Below are 10,567 nucleotides of genomic sequence, written 5' to 3' on the forward strand. Positions count from 1 at the left end.
GAGATGGCCCAGTGGTAAGACCGCGTGAATCTTAACCGATGAACGTGGGTTCAAACCCGGGCAAGCACCTCTGAATTTTTATGTGCTTAATTTGTGATAATAATTCATCTCGTGTTTGACAGTGAAAGAAAACATCGTGAGGAAACCTGCATGTGTCTAATTTCATCGAAATTCTGCCACATGTGTATTCCACCAACCCGCATTGGAGCAGCGTGGTGGAATAAGATCCAAACCTTCTCCTCAAATAGGGAGAGGAGGCCTTAGCCCAGCAGTGGGACATTTACAGGTTGTTACTTTAGTTACTTTATCAGATAGCTTAGTGATCCGTCACTTCGGATCGAAGTTACTTAGCATTTCTGAATAATCAGTAACTAAAATAAGCAATTTTTTTACAAACGATCTGCTATTTATTGAGATCTGCGCATTTAGATATTCTAACTATATATTCAATATGTGCTTGCTGTGGTCTCCTTTAATTGAAGGAGCACACATATTTTAAAACATTATTCCACGATGTAATGTAATGTAAATGTAAGTGTAACTCGTAAGTGTGTAAATCTCAATTATTTCCATCAATTAAATATCATAGCGTATGTTAATAAAATCAGTTTATGGAAAAATATAATTGAACTACCATGCAGGAGTTTGGTTGAATGTAAGTGTATGATTTACGTCCATACATTCAGGAATATATGGTCATTGCCGCCTTAAAATTAAATTAAAAGCAACGCAAAATTAGTCAGTTGACTGAATGAGTAATGAGCGGGTCGATATGAAGCTATTGAGTTATTCTGTCGAAAAAATCTTAGCAGACCGTAGTTTGGATATTGGCCGTTACACTTCCGTGCGTCGGAAAGCATGTAACGCCGTTCGTCCAGCGCATGTACAATCTACCGATCGGATTATGAGATTATTTATTGAATTTAAAGACGCACTTGCATTGACAAATCGACCAATATAATCTTAAAATCCATTACCGTTTCATTAACCTAATAAATTTTACTTTTAAAGCAAATTTAAGAAATATTTAACCAAACTACCACAGCCCACATACCAGTCCACGTACAAGTCTGACATAGTTTATAATGAACTTTCACACAAAATAATACACACGCATACACTGTGACCTTATAACGATCAAATCGTAATTACTGGTGAAATTAACAAAAAAACTCTTAAGTACCTTGTCCGAAGACCGAGCAGTGTCGCCAACGGGCTTTTCTCACGATAATGTAAAGCCTCGTCTACATACTATGTAGCATTGGTTTCGTTCACACCATAGTTGTGGTACTGCCTTATATAAACATATAAAGACATTAAAATAATGCAAATCGAAATTATAGAAAATATATACCAAGCTCACGGACAATATATCAAGGAAAAAATACATGATAAATCTTGTTATGTACTATTAGGTATCACATATATAAATATATCGTAGCGATCAATAAAGCAAAATATCTACATATATACGAGTATATAGTTATTTTCATAACCATTATACACTGAATTCCATAACCTTTCTTCAATTTACTCAACAAAAATAATTTAGGATTTATGAGCGATAATATGCACACAGCTTTACGATCGTTATAGAAAAATTCCGAACTCAAATCAACACACTCTACATTGCTTGTGATCACTTGTTATTATAGTATATTTAACTAGTTTTCGTGAAAGGCATAGGGTAGGGTATGAAAAGGTAGGTAAGGTAGACTATTTCCTTTCTAGGGACTTAAGCTTGCTCCATACAAAATTTCATCAAATTCGGTTCAGACACACCGAGTTACTATTGCATTTATAATATTAAAAAAAAAATACAGTATTGGTTTAATATTTTTATATTATAATAAAAAAGATCCATATACGAATGCAATAATTTAATTAAAAAAAAACAATTTTAATAACACGGGGCAAAGTGAAAAAGCTAAATACCTTCTGAAGAATTACAAATAGTTGGGAAAAATTACTGCCTGGGTGAGTACCATCCATTCATCATATATTTTGCGTCCAAACAGCTTCAGACCCTTCAACCGGAACACGACAATACTTAGTGTATAACTATGGTATCCCGGTTTGAAGGGTCGAATGGGCTAATGTACGAGGACGTAACATCATAGTTCCCAAGGTTGGTGCGCATTGGCGATGTGAGGGATGGGTAATATTTCTTACAGAGTCAATGTCTATGGGCGGTGGTAACCACTTACTATCAGGCCATTTTCCTACAGACTTTAAATTAAAAAATAATTCAGTGAAAACGCACCTTAAGCATTGTTATCATAAATTTCCAATTTAATTTCAATGATACAGAAAACCAGCAATGTAATACAATAAACTGGAAGTTTAACATGAATTGCCTTTCACGGCATTATGATTACAGGTTGCTTAGATAATATACTCGCGTTTATCATATTGATTTCGATAGCAATTGACTTCGCCCGAAGCGATGTATTGTAAAATCCATTAAATAAATTATCGACGAAGGTGTGACTATTCAATTAGCCGTTATTCATTTATTTTTCATAGTAATTGTATACAACTTAATCATACTATCCAACGTTACAAAGCATCTACCATTCATTGGTCATAAATTGGTGAAAAAATTTAATGGTCATACGTTTCCGAATCAATTATCTCACTTACAGTTGGAATCAATTCTTTATTTCTACTTTGTAGCAATCGGTTTGTATTTAAAAAAATCTAAAACCCTATTGTATTATTGTTATTGAATGTTAAAGTTTCACAAATGTTATTTATTACATATATTTTTTATAGAATAGGTAGGCAGACGAGCATTTGGGCCACCTGATGGTTTGTGTTACCATCACGCCCACAGGCATTGGCATTGTAAGACATGTAAACCATCCCTCACATCGCCAATGCGCCACCAACCTTGGGAACTAAGACGTTATGTACCTTATGCCTGTAATTACACTGGCTCTCTCACTCTTCAAACCTGAACACAATAATACCAAGTACTGCTATTTTGCGGTAGAATATCTGGTGAGTAGATGGTACCTACCCAGACGAGCTTGCACAAAGCTCTACCACCAGTAATAAGAATGTGTTCGCAATGAGATTTTAAATCGGCCGTTCCTTGATGGTTGGTGCCGCAGTTTTCCCTAAACAAGTCGAGCTTTCCTTGATTAATAACTTAAGTGAACGTATTTAACTTTTTGAGACAGTAAACGCCAACGTCATAACAATTAATTCTCTCTTAATCTATTGCTTAAGAGAACTGTTCTTAAAAATATTAATAATGATGTCCTTCTGACCGATTTAGGCCACGAAGACAATTTCAAGGGAGAGTAGCTAACTTAGGACAAATGTGTTGACAAACATTGGTGTACTAATTATTCTCACACTATTATAATCCAATTGGACGGCTAATCCGATAAGACACAAGAAAGACCAGGGCAAGACCAGCTTTGTACTCAGCTCCAAACCTTCCACTTAACATGAGACGAAACCTTTGGCCGGCAGTGGGATATTACTGGTTGTATATATGTATAATGTAGAGAATATGGTATATAAAAAAGCATTAAGCCTTTCATAAAATAAACAAAAGTATATGATCGTTTCTAAAAAGTCGAACAGTAAAACGAAACCCACTGGTCAGTATATCACACAAAGTTACACGATCGTGAAGGCAACACGCCGTTTTGATGTACGTAATTAGCGAATATAGAGTGCCATCAACAAGGAGTATGGAGTACATTTGCTTGAGGCCGCCGCGGGCCGGCTGTATGGTGCAAGACATAAACAGTAATACTCAACAAAATGTACTTTATCCAAGTAGGCGCTTACATGCGCTTTTAAAACACCAGTACCGAGTGTAGATTTTATCGAAAAAGACGGGCTGGATACTACAATTTTCCACCAATTAAGTGTCATAGGTTATTTAATCTTTTTTTATAAAATAGGTAGGTGGACGAGCATATGGGCGACATGATGGTATGTGGTCACCAACGCCCATAGACATTGGCATTATATGAAATGTTAACCATCGCTTACATCGCCAATGCGCCACCAACCTTGGGAACTAAGATGTTATGTCCCTTGTGCCTGTAATTACACTGGCTCACTCACCCTTCAAACCGGAACACAACAATACCAATATTTGATGAGTGGGTGGTACCTACCCAGACGAGCTTGCACAAAGCCCTATCACTAGTTAATCAGTGGAAATTTATAATTTTTAAATTAAATGCATTACGATATATTTTAGGCGCCACTTGAGAGACTTATGTATTGGTGGTAGAACTATGTTAGCTCGTCTGAGTAGTTGACGTCTACTGACTTATCTTTTCAAATAAAACCTTTAACTATTTATAGGCACGAGGGATACCATCTTAGTATTCATGATCGGTGGCTCATTACGGTAATGGTTATGATATTATTATGGGTGTAACTCACTTATCATCAAATAGACCAGTTGATCTGCCTTCCATATAAAATAAAACTGCTAAATAAATTGTATTTAAAATTATGTAAAATATGCTTTTATTGAATTGTAAATAATTGTAATACATGTAGATAAAATAATTACTTAAAGAAACAAGTAATATTTATTTTTTGTTTAAAAACTTTATAATTTAGTGTATTTTAATGATATGTGATTTATATGATTTTTTTTTTCTAAACTGGTTTTTTCATCTTTGCTTACGATTCAAGCTATTCCAAAACCAAATTCCACAAAACTCAGACAGACAGCGTTACTTTGGCGTATATAATTATAGTATGGATTAAAGACCTCAGAAGGCTTATGATTTAGACCTCTCTCTAAGCGATCAGTCAGTGCGGGCGGCAAAAAAATGCAAATTGTCATAGGCCACAGGCGTTTCACGACCAGACATTCCCACAGTAGAATCGACACGCCGTCGGTACAGTTAACAACACAATTTCTACCGTCCGGTCCACTCTTACAATATTATTTTAGTTAACTGTTAAATTCACTAATATTATTAATGATATGGTTAATTTATTGATGATAAATGAACTAAAATAAAATAAAATTGTAAATCTGTTTGTTAGAGATACCGCCGAAAATTCCTCGACCAATTTTGATGAAATTGTGATTAAAACCTAATGATTATACTTGAACAGGTATGTACTTCATTTTGCTACGATGACGGTAGCTGGAGATATAAAAATAAAGTAATTTATAAATATCTGATGGCTACGGAATGAGGACTGTAATACTCAAAAATCTACGAGGTGAAGAGGTATTCAGTAACAGCCTGTGAATGTCCCACTGCTGGGCTAAGGCCTCCTGTCCTTTATTTGAGGAGAAGGTTTTGGAGCTTTTTCCACCACGCTGCTCCAATGTGGGTTGGTGGAATACACATGTGGCAGAATTTCAGTGAAATTAGACAAATGCAGGTTTCCTCACAATTTTTTCCCTCACCGTCAAGCACGAGATGAATGATGAAATTATAACACAAATTAAGCATATGAAAATTTAGTAGTGTTTGCACCCACAATCATCGCTTAAGATTAACGCGTCCTTACCATCTCACTCATTAATTAGTAAATAAAATAAAAATAAAAATGTTTCTTTGGTAAATAATCTTTACTTTTATTAACGAGGTTTTTTTAAAATACAATAAATATAATAAGATTATGTTTTTCTTGTACAACAAAATTTCGAATATCATATGTACTTTCCAATAACAATTTTTATAATTATATTCATATCATCTTTAACAACTTATCTTAGACGTACCAATTTTAAAGTGAAGTGAAACTATTCGGTAATAAAAATGTTAATAAAATATGTATACAATCGCAATTGGCTAGTTTGTCGAATTATACGTTACAAGGCACATATAAGCTATGCGTGACCGTCAGAAATTTGTTTTGAAATAAAAAATGATGGTTTATTGTTGTTAATAAATTTTAGTATTTCAGGATAAGACATTTTATTCGAATGGATTATTTATTGTGAATGATTTGCTTTCAAGCCTAAAGCATATTTCAAGCGATCTTTGTACTTATAAATGTAATTTGAATATAATAAAAAAACTAGTTATAAAATCATTATAAACAAAGTGTAACTCAAATCTGCAGTATTTTTTTTGTTAACCTTACATTAAGCGTGACTAAGTCCTTCGCTCCACATAGACGTAGCCGTTGCAAGGAATCTAAATCAGACAATCACCAGTGATTACCACAGTTCACGGTATTATATCCCATAAATGCTTGTAATATAGCCTAAAATTGCATATTTCAAATCAAAACTTAATACCATAATGATAGTCGTACTTTCTCGTCTACTGACTAATGATAAGCTACCCTAATATTTTGAAGATTGTATTGTATAGGAATGTTGTCAAAAATATTTATAAAATTTGTCGTTAATATAGGTATTTTAGATTCATTTCATTTACATAAATATTATTATCTGTGTTACTATTTATACCATTATATATGTAATACATATTGTAATGAAAAGCTTTCGACTTCACAAAGTTAATACATCTTTTGGCATAGTAGGTATTTGATCCTGTAATAAAATTCCGCAGTCCATTTAACATTTACCAATAAATAGATTTAAAACTTATGTTTAATATAGATAGAAGTGCTTGGAGTTGGTGTTCGTTAATAGGATATATAAATGAATGTTTTTTTTATTCTTAAGAGCAATACATACTGAGTTTCTTACTGATTTTCAGTGAAATCTTCATTCTGAACCTGTGGTAGCTTTATTTTAAATTATTGTAAAATGACAATTCAAAAGTGCTTGTGAGGACCTATTTGAATAAAGTATATTTTGACTTAGTAGAAGTATATTAAGACAAAATTAATGATAGAGTCTGTCTGTAGAGATAATTAATGTCTGTACACTCTTGGATACGTTACCACTGAATAGACCCGATAAAAGAAATATATTCTTAGAAGATACGGAATCAAAATATAATTTTTATATCCAAATAATCCCCAGGTGGTAGAGCTTTGTCCAGGTCCTTTAAGTGGCTTTGGATATTTATTCGGAGTACATATACCTAGACGAAGGGATAAAAACATACGTCCAAATGCTGGTGGCACATTTGCTGTGTAAGATGTGATTTGTACTTCTTCCAGTGCTAGTGTCAATCTTGGTGACCTTTATTGTTTGCTATAGCATAAAAAACCAAATTAATTTATCAGTATTACTCTTTAAGAATTAGTATAAAAGTCGTGAGCCGTAGAATACGTTTCTGACTTATTGTAATTTTTATTGGCATAAAGGTCAAAATAAACTGCATTTGTATTTGTTATTGATTACATTGAACAAATTATAACTAAATCTGTTGACGAATCGGAGGGCGTTTGTATGTACGACACAGCTTGATATTATTGCAGTTACTATCGTATATATTGTTTTTGAAAAAAAAAACTTAGATAACTATTCAAGTTTAATAAAACCTAATTAGCACTTAAATACCACTACTGGTAGTAGGGCTTTGTGTTAGCTCGGGTATGTACCAACCACTCAGCAGATATTCTACCGCAAAACAGCAGTACTTGGTATTGTTGTGTTCCGGTAGTGTGAGTGAGCCAGTGTAATTAAACAAGGGACATAACATATTAGTTCCCAAGGTTGGTGGCGCATTGGCTATGTAAGCGATGGTTAACATTTCTTACAATGCCAATGTCTATGGGTATTGGTGACACTTACCATCAGGTGGCCCTCGCCCGCCTTCCTATTCTATAAAAAAATTAATAAAAACGTTAAACGAAAACCAGACCCAAAAATCTCTTTGCTCTCTTTATGCCTGGGATAATCATACTTTTTTCAATAAAGATTATATATTGACTGCCTTACATATAAACGTTACCAGACAATCAGTCGAACAATGCTGTGTCTTCTTCTTTCGAATGTCAAATCAATAATGTAAGAACAATATATATCAGCGTTTAACTAAACAACGCTAAGCTATGTTAGTACAAATTAATTTTATGCCTTGATTGTCATAGCTGATTACCGTCATGAAAATGGAATGAATCTAATTCAAACATAAGCGGGAAAATATTCGAAGTTATGTATATATATTATAGCATAAATAAGCATTATTTTTTGTGTTTAATGATCTAATTATTAGTTGAATATACTTACATCTTAGAGTCGCGTTTACTGATTAAGATTAAATTTATTATCATTAAAAGCAATATCCTTTCTCTGATATCAATAGTATACATATTTGTAAGCGGCAGTGCTTATTAGAGGCTGCACCAATTGACATACATATGTCCCCATAAATTGACATCCTACGGAAGCTGGAGTAAGGGTGGATGATATAATACCATAGATTACCAAGCGTCGTTGAAAATGCGATTTAAGTGTATTTTTTTTCATAAAGTTTAACAAAATGAAATTAAATTGCATGGCAAAGACAGGTGGAGTAAATATAGCTGTTGAAAAAAGCGTAGAGTTAAAGCAGAACTAACAGACTTTTAGAATTATTATTATATAATATTATAAAATTATTGAATTAGATTGTCCGTAAAATTTTCTATTCGTTAAGGTCACAAAATTACTATAAAATTTATGTATTTTTTGTATTCTAGTCTCCGCGAACGTGCTGTCCATGCCTTTGTCGTTTCTTCCTATGGGTGTATAGTTTGGTGATTTATGTGGCTGCTTGTTTTCATTTCTAGTCATCATCACAATTAAAAAATTTGCAATTTTTTTCATCTTAGTGGGATTCTGGATTCCAAAAGGGAGTCCTATTCTAGGGAGTTTCCTATTTTAAGACTATAGTTCAGGATCTCCTTGGTAGTCGATATTGTTTATTTACCAGTTTCCTCTACATTCTCATACGGTTTTTACCTATGGACGGAGTAATTCATGAAAAAGGGTTATTTTTATGTGAATTGTAATAAATATAACGTTGATTGTTACTGATGTTTGGAAAAATCATACCGACTGGGATTCTTACTGGCATTGGCCGCGTAAACCAATAGAGTTTTATGTAATACGACATAAACGTAAAACTTTAAAAACCAACGTAAGACTTATTCTACCCGTGTTAAGCCGGAATGGGTAGTTAATTGCCGTACAAATATGAAATATCTGTAAAAATAACTCCTAAAAGTTATGTTTTTAAAGCTGAGTTGTAATATTAAATATCATGTATATAAATGTTCTCTTCTGCATACACACACGCAACAGCTAGTCGAGAAGGAAGCGTTGATAAACAGACAAACCTTCTAATTAATTCTAATAGCTTAATGACAGTAGATTATGCTTTCTTTGAAGCCGTTGAAAGTCTCAGCAAAAAATTCATATATACATAGATATAGGTATACAATTTCGTATACATATATTACGTTTATAAAATTTTAAACATTTTTTGTTGCTTCGGAAAATATAAACTGTGTTTATGACAGTTAATATATACGAGTTAATTTTAAAGCAATTATATAATTTTAATTTTTTTATAAATATTCTATGATTAGCTACATTAAATAGCACCTAAACAGCAGCCCCCTCTCCACAAGTGGGCGAGCCGTGAGTGGAAACTAGGAATATTATAATAGGCGTTTATTTGGAACACGTCATTCTCTATCATTGGTACTTGATAGAAAAACAAATGAAAGTCAAAGTTCATTGCTTCAAAAATTATATTTGTTTCTCACGAGCTTGCCTGTTTGTCAAACATCAAAACCAAACAACCCAAATGATTACCGTTAACCTTTATTCATAGCAGTACTCTTGTGACCTCTCACCTTGTGTATTCCTGTTTTCAATATTCGGTATGTTCCTCACTCGTCTTTTATTCTGTACCCCGTTAATGTCATATTTTAGCGTGTACTTCATGCAGAGGAAAAGTCCGCTGAACCACGATCTCTCCGTCTAGTTCATTTTTGTTTTCTTTTTTTTTTCGCTGAAAAAACACTTCATTTTTCCTTATCGTTTCCTATCAACAACAAAAAACTGAAACAATAATTTAGTCCTTATTATATTTTAATTAAGAACTGCTATTGGATATATTTATACATTTACATTTACACTAAACGCCATTTAAATATTTTAAAATCGATATTCACTATTTTATTTTATACAGCAAATAAAAGCAATAATATTACATTATTGCTTTTATTTGCTAGTGATATTTAAATTTTATCATAAAATTATATAATATTTTATTTGTTTAAAATGTTGTTATATATAATTAAAGAGTAAAGACGATATGGTAATAAGCTGGGTTGTAAGTTCAGTGGTCATCATAACACCTCGAATGAGTAACTCGTCGACACCTACGATGTTATCCGGACAAATATATAAACATGCCGTTCAAATATAGACACACCCAACTTGTGACCTCCCGAAATCTTTCCCAGACATTTTTACATCTTTTCATTTTACACTCCGACTTATATTTTATAACTTTGAATAGCTATGTTATACAATAATTTTATGAAGAAGAACGAATGGTTTGTGTGAAATAATATATTGAAATAAATCCCAATTATATTTCTTAAATAAAGGATAAGTATCAAAAATATTTTTTGGTATTTTTGGGTAAATTAAAATAAATAAATATTAAATAAATATCCTGGGACATTATTCACATACGGCAAT

The sequence above is a fragment of the Nymphalis io genome, chromosome 11 (assembly GCF_905147045.1).
Source record: "Nymphalis io chromosome 11, ilAglIoxx1.1, whole genome shotgun sequence".
Lineage (NCBI taxonomy): Eukaryota > Metazoa > Arthropoda > Insecta > Lepidoptera > Nymphalidae > Nymphalis > Nymphalis io.